The sequence below is a fragment of the Chiloscyllium plagiosum genome, unplaced genomic scaffold (assembly GCF_037043375.1).
Source record: "Chiloscyllium plagiosum isolate Xiang-an unplaced genomic scaffold, Cpla_swu_hap1 HiC_scaffold_6, whole genome shotgun sequence".
NCBI lineage: Eukaryota > Metazoa > Chordata > Chondrichthyes > Orectolobiformes > Hemiscylliidae > Chiloscyllium > Chiloscyllium plagiosum.
In genome coordinates this window covers 132,016,680-132,034,470 of record NW_028270144.1, presented here as the reverse complement: position 1 = coordinate 132,034,470, position 17,791 = coordinate 132,016,680, and the positions used below count along the sequence as shown (strand labels likewise).

Below are 17,791 nucleotides of genomic sequence, written 5' to 3'. Positions count from 1 at the left end.
CTGACTCTGGGGAGCGGCCCCCGGCCCAGGCTCCGACCCAGGGCCCAGGGCCCAGGCCCCAGGACACGGCCCCAGGCCCCCGGCCCAGGCCCCGACCCCAGGCCCCGACCGCTCTCCCCCCTCCAGGCCTCGGGCTCTCGGCCGGGCCCTTGTGCCCCTCCTCCCGGCCGGCTCCTCCCCGGGGCCCGCCCCCTGCTTCCTGCCCCCCGCTTCCTGCCCCCGGAGCCGGAGCCGGAGCCGGAGCGAGTGTCGGTGCCTCCGCCGCCTGGAGCTCAGCTCCTCCCCGGGCCCGCGGCGCCGTCAGCCCCCGGACAGCGGCCTACTCCAGGCCCAGGCCTCGGCCCTAACACGGCGCTGTTCCCCGGACACGGAGGTAAGAGGATCCCAGGGACTGGGTGGGGGGAAGAACCCGGACAGACACACGGACTTACATTCCTATAGCGCCGGGTTCATCCTCTCGCTTCAGACTGCGGGGACACAGTGCGATCCCACTGAGAGACAAACACTGGCCCGACCCCACACTCAGGGCCCCCCTTTAAATATCAACACAGGAAAACTCTAAATGGATACGACAGTGCAGCGTCCCCTCAGCACTGACCCTCCGACAGTGCCCACTCCCTCAGCACTGACCATCCAACAGTGCCCACTCCCTCAGCACTGACCCTCCGACAGTGTCCCCTCCCTCAGCACTGACCCTCCGACAGTGCGTCACTCCCTCAGCACTGACCCGCCGACAGTGCGGCACTCCCTCAGCACTGACCCGCCGACAGTGCGGCACTCCCTCAGCACTGACCCTCCGACAGTGTCCCCTCCCTCAGCACTGACCCTCCGACAGTGCGTCACTCCCTCAGCACTGACCCTCTGACAGTGCGGCACTCCCTCAGCACTGACCCTCTGACAGTGCCCACTCCCACAGCACTGACCCTCCGACAGTGCCCACTCCCACAGCACTGACCCTCCGACAGTGCGGCACTCCCTCAGCACTGACCCTCCGACAGTGCGGCTCTCCCTCAGCACTGACCCTCTGACAGTGCGGCACTCCCCCAGCACTGACCCTCCGACAGTGCGGCTCTCCCTCAGCACTGACCCTCTGACAGTGCGGCACTCCCCCAGCACTGACCCTCTGACAGTGCCCACTCCCTCAGCACTGACCCTCTGACAGTGCCCACTCCCTCAGCACTGACCCTCCGACAGTGCCCACTCCCTCAGCACTGACCCTCTGACAGTGCGGCACTCCCTCAGCACTGACCCTCCGACAGTGCCCACTCCCACAGCACTGACCCTCCGACAGTGCGGCACTCCCTCAGCACTGACCCTCCGACAGTGCGGCTCTCCCTCAGCACTGACCCTCTGACAGTGCGGCACTCCCCCAGCACTGACCCTCCGACAGTGCGGCTCTCCCTCAGCACTGACCCTCTGACAGTGCGGCACTCCCCCAGCACTGACCATCCAACAGTGCCCACTCCATCAGCACTGACCCTCCGACAGCACGGCGCTCCCTCAGCACTGACCCTCCGACAGTGCCCACTTCCTCAGTACTGACCCTCTGACAGTGCGGCACTCCCTCAGCACTGACCCTCTGACAGTGCAGCACTCCCTCAGCACTGACCCTCCTACAGTGCCCACTCCCTCAGCACTGACCCTCCGACAGTGCGGCACTATTTCAGTACTGACCCTCCGAAAGTGTGGCACTCCCTCAGCACTGACTGTCCGACAGAGCACACTCCCTCAGCACTGATCCTCCGACAGTGTGGCGCTCCTTCAGCCCTGCACCTTCCAACAGTGCGGTGCTCCCTCAGCACTGACTCCCCAACAATGTGACGCCCCCTCAGCATTGACCCTCTGACAGTGCCCACTCCCTCAGCACTGACCCTCCGACAGTGCGGCATTCTCTCAGCATTGACTCTCCGACAGAGCCCACTCCTTCAGCACTGACCCTCCGTCAGTGCGGCACTCCCTCAGCACTGACCCTCTGACAGTGCGGCGCTCCCTCAGCACTGTCCCTCTCACAGTGCTTACTCCCTCAGCACTGACCCTCTGACAGTGTGGCTCTCCCTCAGCACTGACCCTCCGACAGTGCCCACTCCCTCAGCACTGACCCTCCGACAGTGCGGCACTCCCTCAGCACTGACCCTCCGACAGTGTGGCACTCCTGCAGCACTGACCCTTCGACAGTGCGGCATTCCCTCAGCATTGACCCTCTGACTGTACCCACTCCCTCAGCACTGACCCTCCGACAGTGCGGCGCTCCCTCAGCTTTGACCCTCTGACAGTGCCCACTCCCTCAGCATTGACCCTCCGACAGTGCGGCACTACCTCAGTACTGACCCTCCGACAGTGTGGCATTCCCTCAGCACTGACTCTCCGACAGTGCCCACTCCCTCAGCACTGACCCTCCAACAGTGTGGCGTTCCCTCAGCCCTGCACCTTCCAACAGTGCTGTGCTCCCTCAGCACTGACTCCCCGACCGTGCGGCGCCCCCTCAGCATTGACCCTCTGACAGTGCCCACTCCTTCAGCACTGACCCTCCGACAGTGCGGCTCTCCCTCAGCATTGACTCTCCGACAGAGCCCACTCCTTCAGCACTGACCCTCCGACAGTGTGGCACTCCCTCAGCACTGACCCTCTGACAGTGCATCGCTCCCTCAGCACTGTCCCTCTGACAGTGCCTACTCCCTCAGCACTGACCCTCTGACAGTGTGGCTCTCCCTCAGCACTGACCCTCCGACAGTGCCCACTCCCTCAGCACTGACCCTCCGACAATGCCCACTCCCTCAGCACTGACCTTCTGACAGTGTGATGCTCCCTCAGCGCTGACCTTCAGACAGTGTGGTGCTCCCTCAGCACTGACCCTCCGACAGTGTGGCGCTCCCTCAGCACTGACCCTCCGACAGTGTGGCATTCCCTCAGCACTGACCCTCCGACAGTGCGGCACTACCTCAGTATTGACCCTCCAACAATGTGGCACTCCCTTAGCACTGACCCTCCGACAGTGCCCACTCCCTCAGCACTGACCCTCCAACAGTGTGGTGCTCCCTCAGCCCTGCATCTTCCAACAGTGCGGTGCTCCCTCAGCACTGACTCCCCGACAGTGCGACGCCCCCTCAGCATCGACCCTCTGACAGTGCCCACACTCTCAGCACTGACCCTCCGACAGTGCCCACTCCCTCAGCACTAACCGTCTGACAGTGCCCACTCCCTCAGCACTGACCCTCCGCCAGTGTGGCACTCCCTCAGCCCTGCACCTTCAACAGTGCGGCTCTTCCCTCAGCACTGACTCCCCGACAGTGCGGCGCCCCCTCAGCATTGACTCTCCAACAGAGCCCACTCCTTCAGCACTGACCCTCCGACAGTGCGGCTCTCCCTCAGCATTGACTCTCCGACAGAGCCCACTCCTTCAGCACTGACCCTCCGACAGTGCGGCACTACCTCAGTACTGACCCTCCAACAGTGTGGCACTCCCTCAGCACTGACCCTCCCAACAGTGCGGCACTCCCTCAGCATTGACTCTCCGACAGAGCCCACTCCTTCAGCACTGACCCTCCGACAGTCCGGCACTCCCTCAGCACTGACCCTCCGACAGTGCGGCACTCCCTCAGCACTGATCCTCTGACAGTGTGGCTCTCCCTCAGCACTGACCCTCCGACAGTGCGGCACTACCTCAGTACTGACCCTCCAACAGTGTGGCCTTCCCTCAGCACTGACTCTCCGACAGTGCCCACTCCCTCAGCACTGACCCTCCGACAGTGCGGCGCTCCCTCAGCACTGACCCTCCGACAGTGCCCACTCCCTCAGCACTGACCTTCCGACAATGCCCACTCCCTCAGCACTGACCTTCTGACAGTGTGATGCTCCCTCAGCGCTGACCTTCAGACAGTGTGGTGCTCCCTCAGCACTGACCCTCCAACAGTGCGGCACTACTTCAGTATTGACCCTCCGACAGTGTGGCACTCCCTTAGCACTGACTCTCCGACAGTGCCCACTCCCTCAGCACTGACCCTCCAACAGTGTGGCGCTCCCTCAGCCCTGCATCTTCCAACAGTGCGGTGCTCCCTCAGCACTGACTCCCCGACAGTGCGACGCCCCCTCAGCATCGACCCTCTGACAGTGCCCACACTCTCAGCACTGACCCTCCGACAGTGCCCACTCCCTCAGCACTAACCGTCCGACAGTGCCCACTCCCTCAGCACTGACCCTCCGCCAGTGTGGCGCTCCCTCAGCCCTGCACCTTCAACAGTGCGGCTCTTCCCTCAGCACTGACTCTCCGACAGTGCGGCACTCCCTCAGCACTGACCCTCCGACAGTGCGGCGCTCCCTCAGCACTGACCCTCCGACAGTGCGGCGCTTCCTCAGCACTGACCCTCCGACAGAGTGGCGTTCCCTCAGCACTGACCCTCCGACAGTGCCCACTCCCTCAGCACTGACCCTCCGACAGTGCGGCACTCCCTCAGCACTGACCCTCCGACAGTGCGGCACTCCCTCAGCATTGACCCTCCTACAGTGCGGCATTCCCTCAGCACTGACCCTCCGACCGTGCCCACTCCCTCAGCACTGACCCTCCGACAGTGCGGCACTCCCTCAGCACTGACCCTCCGACAGTGCGACACTCCCTCAGCATTGACCCTCCTACAGTGCGGCATTCCCTCAGCACTGACCCTCCGACAGTGCCCACTCCCTCAGCACTGACCCTCCGACAGTGCGGTGCTCCCTCAGCACTGACCCTCCGACAGTGCGGCTCTTCCCTCTGCACTGACCCTCCGACAGTGCGGCGCTCCCTCTGCACTGACCCTCTAACAGTGTGGCACTCCCTCAGCACTGTCCCTCCGATAGTTTGGCACTTCCTCGGCACTGACCCTCCGAAAGTTCAGTGCTCCCTCAGCATTGACCCTCTGACAGTGCGGCGCTCCCTCAGCACTGACCCTCCGACAGTGCGGCGCTCCCTCAGCATTAACCCTCTGAGAGTGCGGTGCTCCCTCAGCATTGGCCCTCTGACAGTGTGGCATTCCCTCAGCAGTGACCCTCCGACAGTGCGGCACTCCCTCAGCACTGACCCTCCGACAGTGTGGCTCTCCCTCAGCACTGACCCTCCGACAGTGCAGCACTCCCTCAGCACTGACCCTCCGACAGTGCCCACTCCCTCAGCACTGACCCTCTGACAGTGCGGCACTCCCTCAGCACTGACCCTCTAACAGTACGGTGTTCCCTCAGCACTGACCCTCAGACAGTACGGTGTTCCCTCAGCACTGCAGTGCTTTGCAATTTTTATGAATAAATGTTCCATGTCTCAGTATTCTGAATATAATGGATGGCCTTGAACTGTTGCATGAACCCTAAATTGTTTGTGGCTGATAATTATTTTCGGAAATGCTCGTGTATTTTTTGTCTTTTTCATACTCTTGAGGAAACTCTCGTTTCCCTGGGAAAGTCCCTTTTATAATTACAGAGATCCATGTTTGAGCTGCTTGCTGAGTGATTCATTGGGCTGGGGTGCCCCTTGAGAGCTGTCTTCTTGAACCGCTGCAGTCTATATGCTGTAGGGTTAGCCACAAAGCCCTTGCCCAGTGATACTAAAGGAACAGTGGTATATTTCCAAGTCAGGATGGTGAAAGGCATGGAGGGAAATTAGAAGAGGATGGTATTCCCATGTATATGCTGCCCTCATCCTTCTAAATAGAAGTAGTCTTAGGATATTTGGTGAATTTCTGCAGTGCATCTTGTAAATAATGCTCACTACTGCTACTGAGTGTCAATGCTGGAGGGAGTGGCTATACTGTACCATCCCATCATTGAGGAAGAGAGTATTTGTTGAGTCTCCTCCTCCAGTGAGTTGTTTTCTTGTCCACCATTAACAACTGACTGTAGCAGGAGGGCAAAGCTTACATCTGATCCATTGGGTGTGGGATCCCTTGGCTCTGTCTATCACTTGCTGTTTCTGCAGGTAGTCCTGTTTGGTGGCTTCATCAGGTTGACACCTCATCTTCAGGTATGCCTGGTGCTGCTTATGCACTCTCCATTGAACCAGGGTTGATCCCCTGGTTTGATGGTAATGGTTGAGTGAGGGTTATGCTGGGCCATGAGGTTACAGGTTGCGCTGGAGTACAGTTCTGCTGCTGTTCTTGACCCACAGTGCCTTATAGATGCCCAGTCTTGAGTTGCTGGATCTATTTGAAGTCAGCCCCATTTAGCACAGTGATAGTGCCACACAGCACAATGGAGGTTATTCTCAAAGTGAAGGTGGGTCTTCATCTCCATAAGGACTGTGCAATGGTCACTCTTACCGATATTGTCATGGACAGATGCATCTACAGCCGACAGATTGGTAAGGATGAGGTCAAGTATGCTTTTGTCTCTTGTTGGTACCCTCACCACCTGCCGCAGACCCAGTCCTGTAGCGATGTCCTTTTGGACCCAACCAGCTCCATCAGTAATACTGCTACTGAGCCACTCTTGGTGGTGGACACTGAAATCCCCCACCCAGAGTACATTTTGTGCCCTATCACCCTCAGTGTTTCCTCCAAGTGTTGTTCAACATGGAGGAGTTCTGCTTCATCAGCTGAGGGAGCATGGTACAATGCAACCAGCAAGAGGTTTCCTTGCCCGTGTTTAACCTGAAGCCATGAGATTTCATGGAGTGCAAAGTCAATGTTGAAAACTCCCAGAGTAACCTCTCCTGACAGTATACAACTGTGCCGCCACTTTTGCTGGGTCTGTCCTGCTGGTGAGATAGGACATAGTACTGGGGGTGTCTGAGACATTGTCTGTAAGATATGATTTCGTTAATATGATTATGTCAGGCTGTTGCCTGACTAGTCTGTGAGACAGCTCACCTAATTTTGGCACTACTCCCAGAGGTTAGTCAGATGGACTTCGCAGGTTCATTAGGGCTGTTTCTGGCATTACCATTCCCGGTGCCAAGGACGATGCCAGGTGGCTAGTTTCAGTCCTTTGAAACTTTTTCACAGTTTTATACGAATGAGTGTCTTGCTAGGCTATTTCAGAGGGAGCTGCATTGCTGTGGGTCTGGAGTCACAGGTAGCCGAGACCTGTTCTAAAAAAAAGGACGTTAGTTTGACATCTGCCATTCACGATAGTTACTGGTTGGAAGCCCAATGGAAGGTGGAAAGTGCAGGAGGGTATCTGAAAAAAGAAATTAGGATAATAAACAGGGGGTGTGAAAAACCACTGGCAGGTAAAGTTAGGAAGAATCCCAAGATATTCTCTGAAGTATATGCGAAGAAAAGGATAACCAGGGAAAGAGTCGGACTCATGAGGGACCAAGGGGACAATTTGTGTGTGGAGCAGGAGGATAATGGGAGAGTGTTAAACCAGCACTTGTCATCCTTGTAAATCCTTTCTGAACCCTTCCAAGTTTCACAACATCCTTCCGATAGGAAGGAGACCAGAATTGCACGCAATATTCCAACAGTGGCCTAATTAATGTCCTGTACAGCCACAACATGACCTCCCAACTCCTGTACTTAGTATGCTGACTAATAAAGGAAAGCATACCAAATGCCGCCTTCACTATCCCATCTACCTGCGTCTCCACTTTCAAGGAGTGATGAACCTGCACTTCAAGGTCTTTTTGTTCAGCAACACTCCCTAGGACCTTACCATTAAGTGTATAAGTCCTGCTAAGATTTGCTTTCCCAAAATGCAGACCTCGCATTTATCTGAATTAAACTCCATCTGCCACTTCTCAGCCCATTGGCCCATCTGGTCAAGATCCTGTTGTAATCTGAGGTAACCTTCTTCGCTGTCCACTACACCTCCAATTTTGGTGTCATCTGCAAACTTATTACGCATACCTCCTATATTCACATCATTTATATCTAGTGGAATTTTCCGAGGAGGTAACCAGGAGTGTTGATGAGGATAATGCCATTTATATGGATTTCAGCAATACCTTTGACGAGGTCCCATGTTGGAAACAGACGAAAAATGTAAAAGCACTTTGGATCCAGGGTAACTTGGCAAGATGGATCTAGAATTTTGTTAGAGAGAGGAGCCATAGGGTGGTGGTAGAGGGCTGTGTGTGTGACTGAAGTACAATATGATACAAGGATCAGTGCTGACAGTGTGGAGGAGGGTCTTGGGTTACAGGAGGATGTAAATGGATGGGTCAGATGGACAGATCAGTGCCAGATGAAATTTAACCCTGATCACTGTGAGGTAATGCACACTGGATGAATGAACACGACAAATTAATATGGTCATTAAGAACGTATATGGGATATTTGCCTTTATCAGTCATGGCACAGATTATAAGAGTAGGGCCGTGATGTTGGAGTTGTACAGAACTTTGGTCAGGTCACAGCTGGAGTATTGTGTGCAGTTCTGGTTCCCACTCTATTGGAAGGATATGATTATATTGGAGAGGGTGCAGAGGAGACTCACCAGGATGTTACCTCGGATGGAGCAGTTTAACAATGAAGAGAGGCTGGATAAGCTTGTTATCTTTGGAGCAGAGGAGACTGTAAGGGGACCTGATAGAAATGTGTAAGATTTTGAGGGGCATGGTCAGAGTGGATAGGAAGCAACTGTTTCCCCTTAGTTGAAAGGTCGTAAACAAGGAGCATAATTTTCAAGGGTGAGGCAGGAAGTTTAGGGAGGAATTGAGGAAAAATGTTTTCACTTAGAGGACAGTGAGAAACTGGAATGTATTGCCTGGGAGGGTGGTTAAGACAGGAAACTTTATAATCTTCAAAACGTACTTGGATGAGCACTTGAAATGTCATAACATTCAAGGCAGTGGCCAAGTGGGACTAGTGCAGATAGAAGTAAATTTTGTTGATACAAATCTGATGGGCCAAAGAGCCTCTTCTCTCCGGTATGATCCTAGGTTTTTAATTTCAGATGGTTCCTGTGGTGGGATTTGAATCTGGGTCCCTGGACCATTACCTAGGTCTCTCATTTACTATCGCCTAATAATCCCACCAGGCCATTGTCTCCCCATGGGACGTTACCTGGGTCTAGTCTTATGCCCAGTCCTGCCAATAACAGTAGCTTCCACTTCCAGGATGGAATACAAAATTATGTCCTTAAACCTGCTGATGATACCAAGATGTACTGGATTCTGAAGAGTGTAGTTGGAAATATGAGGTTAGAAAGAGACACAGAGACAACAGGAAAAGTATGTTGCAAAATCTGGTTTCTCAGTTTAAGTTTTGGACCTTACAAGAATTTCATTGGATGATGTTGTGAAGAGATTCAGAAAACAATAATGAATTGATGGAGTACTGGTACACTCCATGGCCAGTCAGTCCAAACCCTACAGGCAGTTCTGGGCTCTGCAAGGAAATATTAGTCTAGAACAGAGTGCAGTGTAGATTTACCAGAGTAATACCAGAAATCAAAATGTTAAATTATGAATAACATTGTCCAAAATATGATTGTTTTCCTGGAATACAGAATGTGCAGTGTGATTTTGAAGATATTAAGGTTTTCTAGACCAGTATCTGGAGTGGGAGGGTTGTCTTCAGAGGGATGGCTGAACTGTATTGACTGGAGTTTCAAAGAGTCAGAGGTGACAAGATCCTGAGGGGTCCTTACTGAGTGAATGTGGAGAGAATGTTTCCTCTTGTGGGAGAATCTAGAACAGTTTAAAATCAGGGGTCACCCATTTTGGATAGGAACGAGATGAAGTTGTCTTCCTGGAAGGTCATGAGTCTTTGTTCCTGAGGAGGTGCAGGCTGAATCCTTGAGTATTTTATGGGCAGAGTTGGTTTCTTGATAAGCAAGGGGTGAAAGGTTAATATATACATATGTGGAAACAGGCCATTCGACCAAACAAGTTCACACCAACTATTTAAAAAGCATCCCACCCAGACCCAACCCCCAAAAACCTAATCCATGTAATCTTGCATCTCCAATTCACCTGACCTGCACATCTTTGGACTGTGAGAGGAAACTGGAGCACCCAGAGGAAACCCACGCAAACATGGGGAGAACATGCAAACTCCACACAGTCAGTCACCTAAGGTCGGAATCGAACCCAGATCCCTGGAGGCAGCAGGTGGATGAATGTGGACTGATCTGATCAGCTGTGATCCTATTGAATGTGGAGCAGGCTTGAAGGGCTGAATGGCCTATTCTTGATTTATGTGAATGTCTGTAACTGTTAGGGTTGGTCAAGAAAAAGAGTTTCTGTTGTTCAGGGAGTCTAGGACTAAGGTAGAATCTGAAAGTTAGATTTTACAGGAGAGAAGATAGGAATTACATCAACATAACAAGGGTGTCAGAGTTTGGAGCACTTTTGTAAACAGTAATTAATGATCAGACAAAAAGTGTGCTACTGGAAATTCCTGATGAAGAGCTTATTCCCAAAACACCGCCTCTCCTGTTCCTCGGATGCTGCCTGACCTGCTGTGCTTTTCCAGCGTCACACCTTTTGACTCTGATCTCCAGCATCTGCATTCCTTACTTTCTCCTAGTAATTAATGATCAGTCAATTGTTTGTTTGCATTTAAGATTGATAGGTTATTATTAATCAAAGGCCATTACAGACATAAGGAGTAAGTGTGTGCTGGGGTGAACTCACTAATCAGCCATAATCTCATTGATTGGTAGAATGGATGTGAGAGTCTGAATGGCCTCCTCCGGTTCCTTAATTTGTAAAAACATCTGACAGCATTGAGCAACAGTTTATGTTCTTTGCTGCAAAGCTGGACATAACCAGATTTATTGAATTCAGCAGCACCTCCCAAATCCACAACCTAAAAGGACGAGGACAGCAGATACATGGGAACACCATCCCCAGCAAGTTACCCTCCAGCAACTCACCATCCTGACTTAGAAATACATCATAGTTCCCTGTCATTGGGTCAAACTCCACATAATCAGTCACCTGAGGCTGGAATCAAACCCAGGTCCCTGCGCTGTGAGACAACAGATGGAGTGGGGTGAATGTGGACTGATCAGATCAGCTGTAATCTTATTGAATGAGCCAAAATCCTGGAATTCCCTCCCTAAGGGCATCGTGGGTCTAACTACAGCACATGGACTGCAGTGGGTCAAGAAGACAGCTCACCCCCACCTTCTCAAGGGGCAACTAGGGATGGGCAATAAATGCTGGGCCCAGCCAGTGATGCCACAATCTTGTAAACAAATAAAAAAGATGTTGACGATGTGGGCTGTTGGGAATTGAGCACGGACATCTATTGTTACTCCAGCATCATCTGTGTATCTGTACTATCGTTACCAGCTGGAGTTTGAGCTCTCCAGTCAGAACCCTGTTAGGCACATCTGAACAGGAGGAGGCCATTCAGTCCCTCAAGCCAGTCCCAACCTTCAATGAGACGATGGCTGATCTCAGAAGGAGGCGATGACCTGGTTGATTTATCGATGGACTGTTAACCCAAAGATCCAGGTTATATTCTGGGTACCAGGTTTGAATCCTGCTACAGTGGAATTTGAATCCAATAAAAATCTGGAATCAAGGATCTAATGATGACCATGAATCCTTTGTCGATTGTCGTAAAAATCTATCTGGGTCACTAATGACCTTTAGGGAAGGAAACCGCTGTCCTGAGCTGGTCCAGTGTACACGTGACTCCAGATCCACAGCAATGTGGTTGACCTTTAACTGCCCTCTACGCAATTAGGGATGGGCAATAAATACTGACCCAGCCAGAGATGCCCTCATCCCATGAATAAATTATTAAAAATGATGTGCAGCCTAACTCAGGGTCCTGCTGCTGCCGAGGGTACGGAGACAGTCAGTGTCCAGTGAAGATGGTTGTTTTGGCCCTGATACACCATGCAGCTCAACCCAACCCTCACGACTCAACCGTCATAAATGGCTGTTCAATGTTGTCATATACTTTACACTTTCAGGAACAGTAATTCTCCATCCCTGTGAAAAGGCTGAGAGGGTTAAATTCTCCCTGAGAATGAGAGTGAGAGTGACTTCAGTTGTGCAAGTGAGAGGGTCAAGAGATTTTCAGGAGAGGGGAGTCGATGGAGTTAAAGCTCTGTTTTTGTGGAGCTATGTTTCCCGGATTAAACAAACTTCAGATGACAAGAATGTTCTGGGATGAATAACAGGGAGAGATTGGTGTTTCCAGTTTTGCCTGCGCCGTCATTTCCTGTAACCCACCGGCACTGGAGAAATGTTTTTTAAAGGAAAATTGATTCAGTTTGAGAGTTAGTGAGCGGGCGTGAACTTTGACAGTGATCTGGTCTTCCTGTTATTCGTTATAACTGTTTGTGAAGAGTTAGCTCCTGTGCAGAGTCGGGAAACAGTGTGGATTTAACCTGGGGTAAGATTGGGGTAAGACTACGTTAAGACTGGGGTAAGGTTGAATTTGATGTGAATCAGTCAGGCCGCTCTCACTGTGTCTTACATGTGTGGGCAGATCCGGGAGACACCTGTGTGCAATGTTTGACATAGTTCATTCTTTTAAATTCTGGAGTCAAACTTTTTCATCCAACTGAAAAGTAAAAGCAGTGCCAACACAAGTGATTCGATGATCAGTCGAGAGTGACCCCTGTGTGTCGGTCATTCTTCATTCTCCTGTACACCGTCTGCATTCTGTGGATCCCCCAGCCCTCATTGTGATTGTACTGAGGGTTAGATAGTCAGCAGGAAACCAGGGGGGTGTTTACACCAGGTGTTCACCTGTGTTGAGGTGGGGTTTGTGATCAGGATATGAAAAAGATCTTTCCACAAGTTTGGACTGCACAGAGAATTTGTTGAAAACGTTACATACTTAGCTACAGAGTAAAGCTCCTTGCACTCTTTTAAACAGAAAGTAAAGCTACCTTAACACTGACCCCATCAGATACTCCCACACAGGGACAGCATGGGGTTAGGTATAGCGAGACTCGACTCCGTTAAACTGAAAGTAAAGCTTCCTCAGCACTGTTCCCATCAAGTGCTTTCAGGACAGGTATAGCACAGGAGAAAGTGATGACTGCAGATGCTGGAGATCAGAGCTTAAAAATGTGTTGCTGGAAAAGCGCAGCAGGTCAGGCAGCATCAAAGGAACAGGAGAATCGACGTTTCGGGCATAAGCCCTTCTTCAGGAATTCCTGAAGAAAGGCTTATGCCTGAAACGTCGATTCTCCTGTTCCTTTGATGCTGCCTGACCTGCTGCGCTTTTCCAGCAACACATTTTTAAGGTATACACAGGGTTAGGAACAGCATAAAGCCCTCTCACTTTTAACATTAAAGTAAAATGCCTTTACTCTTTAAACTGAAAGTAAAGCTCTCTCTACACTGTCCCCCACCAAATGCTTCCAGGACAGGGACAGCATGGGATTAGACACAGAGGAGAGCTCCCAGTACACTATCCCCTGTATTGTGAGGTTGGTCTCTGGTACCACGTTCTCTGCATCCTCTCCAAGATCCTGACAGTTGAAAGTGAGGGGTCCAGAACTGGACAGGAATCTCCACTGCAGGTTTATCATTCCTCCTTGTTTTTATACTCTATGCCTGTGATCATTAAGCATTGTATTAGGGTTATAGTTAGGGTCAGGCTTCACAATATACTCTTTAACTTGCCCTGTCTACTTTAATGTGCGTGTATAAAGCATTCTCTGCTGCTTTAACATTCCAATTAGACCAATGATTTTATTTCCTGAAAATGGATCAGTTTGCCTTCTCTATTGAATTGAATCTTCCTTGTGTATGTCTCGATCACCAGCCTAGTCTTCTACAGCCTGTTATTTTCCTCTTCAATGTTTACAAATGTTGCTTTCAATGTGAGCTGGGAGTGAGTGCACAATTGTGTTTTCACAAAACACTGTTTTTGCAAGCTGTGGAACTGACAGCTTAAACACAGGACCATGTCAGCCTTTAGGGTGACTTATGTACTTGGTTAATATATTGGGAATGGGATGAGGATACTGTTTGAGTGGATGATAAACACATTTAGATCCTAGATGGGGTTATAGTGATGGGCCAAAGGGCCTGTTCTTGTGCTGTACTGTTCTATAGAAGGTAATGTGTGTGTGTGTTGGCCCAGAGGTATGGGCACAGTCATCAACAAATACTTTGTGCCCACCTTGGTGCAGGGGAGATTCAGCAGGATGCTGCCTGGGATGGAAAGTCTCAGCTATGAGGAGAGACAGGACAGGCTGGGCTTGTTTCTCTGGAGCAGAAGAAGCTGAGGGGGGATCTGATTGATGCATACAAAATTATGAGAGAGACAGACATAGTAGATTGTGAGAATCTTTCCCCATGGCAGACGTGTCTAAGACCAGACGACATATGTTTAAGGTGAGGCATTTAGAGGAGATCTGAGAAAATGTTTTTCCCCAGATGATGGTAGAAATATGGAAGGTGCTGCCTGAGAGGGTGGTGGAGGGAGATACTCTCACAGAATTCAAGAGGCATCTGGATAAGCACTTAAAACACCAGTGCATCGTAGGCTATTGAGCACGTGCAGGGTAATAGGATTAATGTAGTTGTTCATTTGTCAGCGTACATGTAGTGGGTTGAAGGGCCTGTTTACACTGTGTAACATTATGGCTCAAATGGACTTGGGGAGCACTAACGCGGCAAGGGATTACACCGCATGGCAGGAAAGCAATGGGTGACCACCTGGTGGAGCGAGAGGACGAGGGGGTTATGGAGAAGTCTCCTGTGGCTAGTCCCTGCAAAATGGGATTAGAATCGTTAGGTGGTTGTTTGTGATTGGTTAGGCGGTTGTTTGTGATTGGTTAGGCGGTTGTTTGTGATCGGTTAGGTGGTGGTTTGTGATTGGTTAGGCGGTTGTTTGTGATCGGTTAGGCGGTGGTTTGTGATTGGTTAGGCGGTGGTTTGTGATTGGTTAGGCGGTTGTTTGTGATTGGTTAGGTGGTTTGTGATCGGTTAGGTGGTGGTTTGTGATCGGTTAGGTGGTGGTTTGTGATTGGTTAGGCGGTTGTTTGTGATTGGTTAGGCGGTGGTTTGTGATTGGTTAGGCGGTGGTTTGTGATTGGTTAGGCGGTGGTTTGTGATTGGTTAGGCGGTTGTTTGTGATTAGTGCAGACTTGATAGGCCAAAGGGCCTTTTACTGTGCTGCAGACCTCTGTGACTATGACTGAGAACAAAAAAACGTGGAAAGGGGAATAAGACAAGTGATAGACGGAGAAATCAAGGACCTGATTGAAACAGGGACATCATAAAAGATGATAGCTACAGGGAAAGAATGTTAAAAAGACAGGTCTTAAGGCTTTGTGCCTTGAAGTACAGGACATTTGTGGATGAATTAATCATGCAAATATATGAAAGCTGGTAATAATGTAGTTGGGATTATGGAGACATAGCTACAGGGTGACCAGGGACAGGAACTGAACATCCTTGGGTATTCACAAGGAGCTGAGTTGCATCTCTGGTTAAAGATAAAATGAATGCAACAATGAGGAAGGATATTAGCTCTGACAATGTGGAATATTTAAAGGTGGAGCTGAGAAATATCAAGAGGCATAGAATATTCAAAGGGGTTGTATATTGACTGCCAAACTGTTGGTGTGATGTTGGGAATAGATTTAAACAAGAATTTGGCGATGCATGTAATAAAGGACAATCTGTAATTATGGGTGACTTTAATCTGTATATAGATTGGACAAATCAAATCAGTAATAATATCACAGAGGAAGAATTCCTCTATACAGGATGGTTTTCTGAACAAATACACTGAGGTAAAAGATTAATGTCACCATAGTCCTACCAGACTATAGAGTTGTTGTCCGTGAGAGAGTTAAAAATCACACGATGCCAGGTTATAGTCCAACAGATTTTTTTTTAGATTAGATTAGATTACTTACAGTGTGGAAACAGGTCCTTCAGCACAACAAGTCCACACCGACCTTCTGAACAGCAACCCACCCAGACCCATTCCCCTACTTTTACCCCTTCACCTAAAACTACGGGCAATTTAGCATGGCCAATTCACCTAGCCTGCACATCTTTGGATTGTGGGAGGAAACCGGAGCACCCGGAGGAAACTCACGCAGACATGGGGAGAATGTGCAAACTCCACACGGAGAGTTGCCCGAGATGGGAATTGAACCAGTGTCTCTGGCGCTGTGAGGCAGCAGTGCTAACCACTGTGTCACCGTGCTGCCCATTTGGAATTTATTTGGAAGCACTAGCTTTCGGAGTGCTGCTCCTTCATCAGGTGATTGTGGGTTGTGCATGAGAGAAAGAGAGAGAGAGAGACAACTGCTGTTGGTTTGACCTGAGGATCGCCGTGCCTCAGGCAAGGGGGAGAGGTTCGGAGGGAGACCCCTTCATGGTAACCTCAGCCAATGCAGGAATTGAACCCATACTGCTGGCATCATACTACATCACAAACTTGCTGTCCAGCCAACTGAGCTAACTGGCCATAATGCATTGAGGAGCTGACTGGAGAACAGACCATTATGTACATTTGGACAGTACATTTGGATCGGCTCAGGCTTGAAGGGCCGAAGGGCCTGTTCCTGGGCTGTAAATGTTTCTTTGTTCTTAATGAGAAAGGAATAACTGGAAATCTAATTGTGAGGTCCCTTGGGGAAGAGTGACCGAATATGATAGAATTCTCATCAATATGAAGAGTGATGTACAGTTAGTTGGTTCTGATGTAATATGATAGTTCAGTTCTTGTGTGATCTCGCATTATAAGTAAATCACGCAGCAGCCACTCCATTTAAATTAATGGGGCTGGAATCGTGTTACAGCCAACACAGATGAGGAAAGTTCGCATTCTACAAATCGAGGTCTAAATTCTTTGTTTCAAATCCAATTTGCGCTGAAGAAGCACATGTTACAGCAGAACCAACTGTAGTTGATTCTGAGACTAGTGTCCTGAATAAAAACAGAGGAAATTATAAAGGTGACTACGATAGATTGAGGAATGTTATTTAAAGGGATGATGGTGAAAGACAATGGAAAACATTCAAAGAGCACATGTGGGATCTGCAAGAATTACTCAATCCTGTTTGGTGCAAAAGTAAAACGGGAAAGTGACCTAACCATGGCGTTATAATGGAAAGCAGGGATAGTGTTCAATCCAAAGAAGAGGCATACACAATGACCAGACAAAAACAACAGACCTGAGGAGAGGGAGCAGTTGAGCATTCAGTAAAGGAGAACAAAAGGATTTCTTAAGAAAGGGAAAATGGAACGTGAGAGTAAGCGTGTGGGGGACATACAAACTGACTGTCAAAGTTTCTGTAGGTATATGAAGACACAAGATTAGTGAAGATAAATGTAGGTTCTTTACTGTAGCAAGCAGGGAAATTTATAATGGGGAATAAAGAAACATCTGACCAATTAAATGCATAGAAACAGGAGTAGGCCCTTTAGCCCTTGTGCTTGTTCCACCTTTCAGTGAGATCATGGCTGATCCGTGGCCTAACCCCACATACCTGCTTATGGCCCATATCCCCTAATACATTTGCTTAACAAAATTTTATCTATCTTAGATTTAAAGTTAATGACTAATCCAGCATCCATTGCTGTTTGTGGAAGAGAATTCCAAACCTCTCCCAAATTTTGTGTGTGGAAGTGCTTCCTCACTTTTCTCCTGAACGGTCTGGCCCTAATTCTCAGACTGTGCCCCTAGTTCTGGAATCCCCAACCAGTGGAAACAGCTTATCTACCCTGTCTTTGTCTGTTAATGCAGAGTCATACTGAATGGAAACAGACCCTTCAGTCCTACCAGAATATCTTGAAAACTTTGATCAGATCAACCCTTATCCTTCTAAATTCTAGAGAAACTAGGCCTAATTTGTATAATCTCTTATAATGTAACCCCTGAAATCCAGGTGTCATTTTTGTGAACCTATGTTGTACACCCTCCAAGTCTGAAGGTGTGGTGCC

At 49.9% G+C, this 17,791-nt stretch overlaps 2 protein-coding genes across 5 annotated transcripts in view; one reads left to right on the top strand and one right to left on the bottom strand.

Moving 5' to 3' along the window:
* Positions 1-477, bottom strand: part of selenoj (selenoprotein J) — a 42,786-nt gene extending 42,309 nt beyond the window's left edge. Inside the window, exon 1 of the mRNA XM_043692576.2 lies at positions 432-477. The gene's annotated coding sequence lies outside the window, so the exon portion shown is untranslated. The remainder of the gene's footprint in view (positions 1-431) is intronic.
* The window catches only part of ankrd50l (ankyrin repeat domain 50-like), a 40,602-nt gene continuing 22,974 nt past the window's right edge, over positions 164-17,791 (top strand). The window contains exon 1 of one of the 4 annotated variants that reach the window (XM_043692572.2): positions 164-373. The gene's annotated coding sequence lies outside the window, so the exon portion shown is untranslated. Of the gene's footprint in view, positions 374-6,194; positions 6,320-12,131; positions 12,272-17,791 lie in introns of those variants that run through there. The other 3 variants (XM_087988506.1, XM_087988503.1, XM_087988504.1) reach the window with 3 other exon arrangements.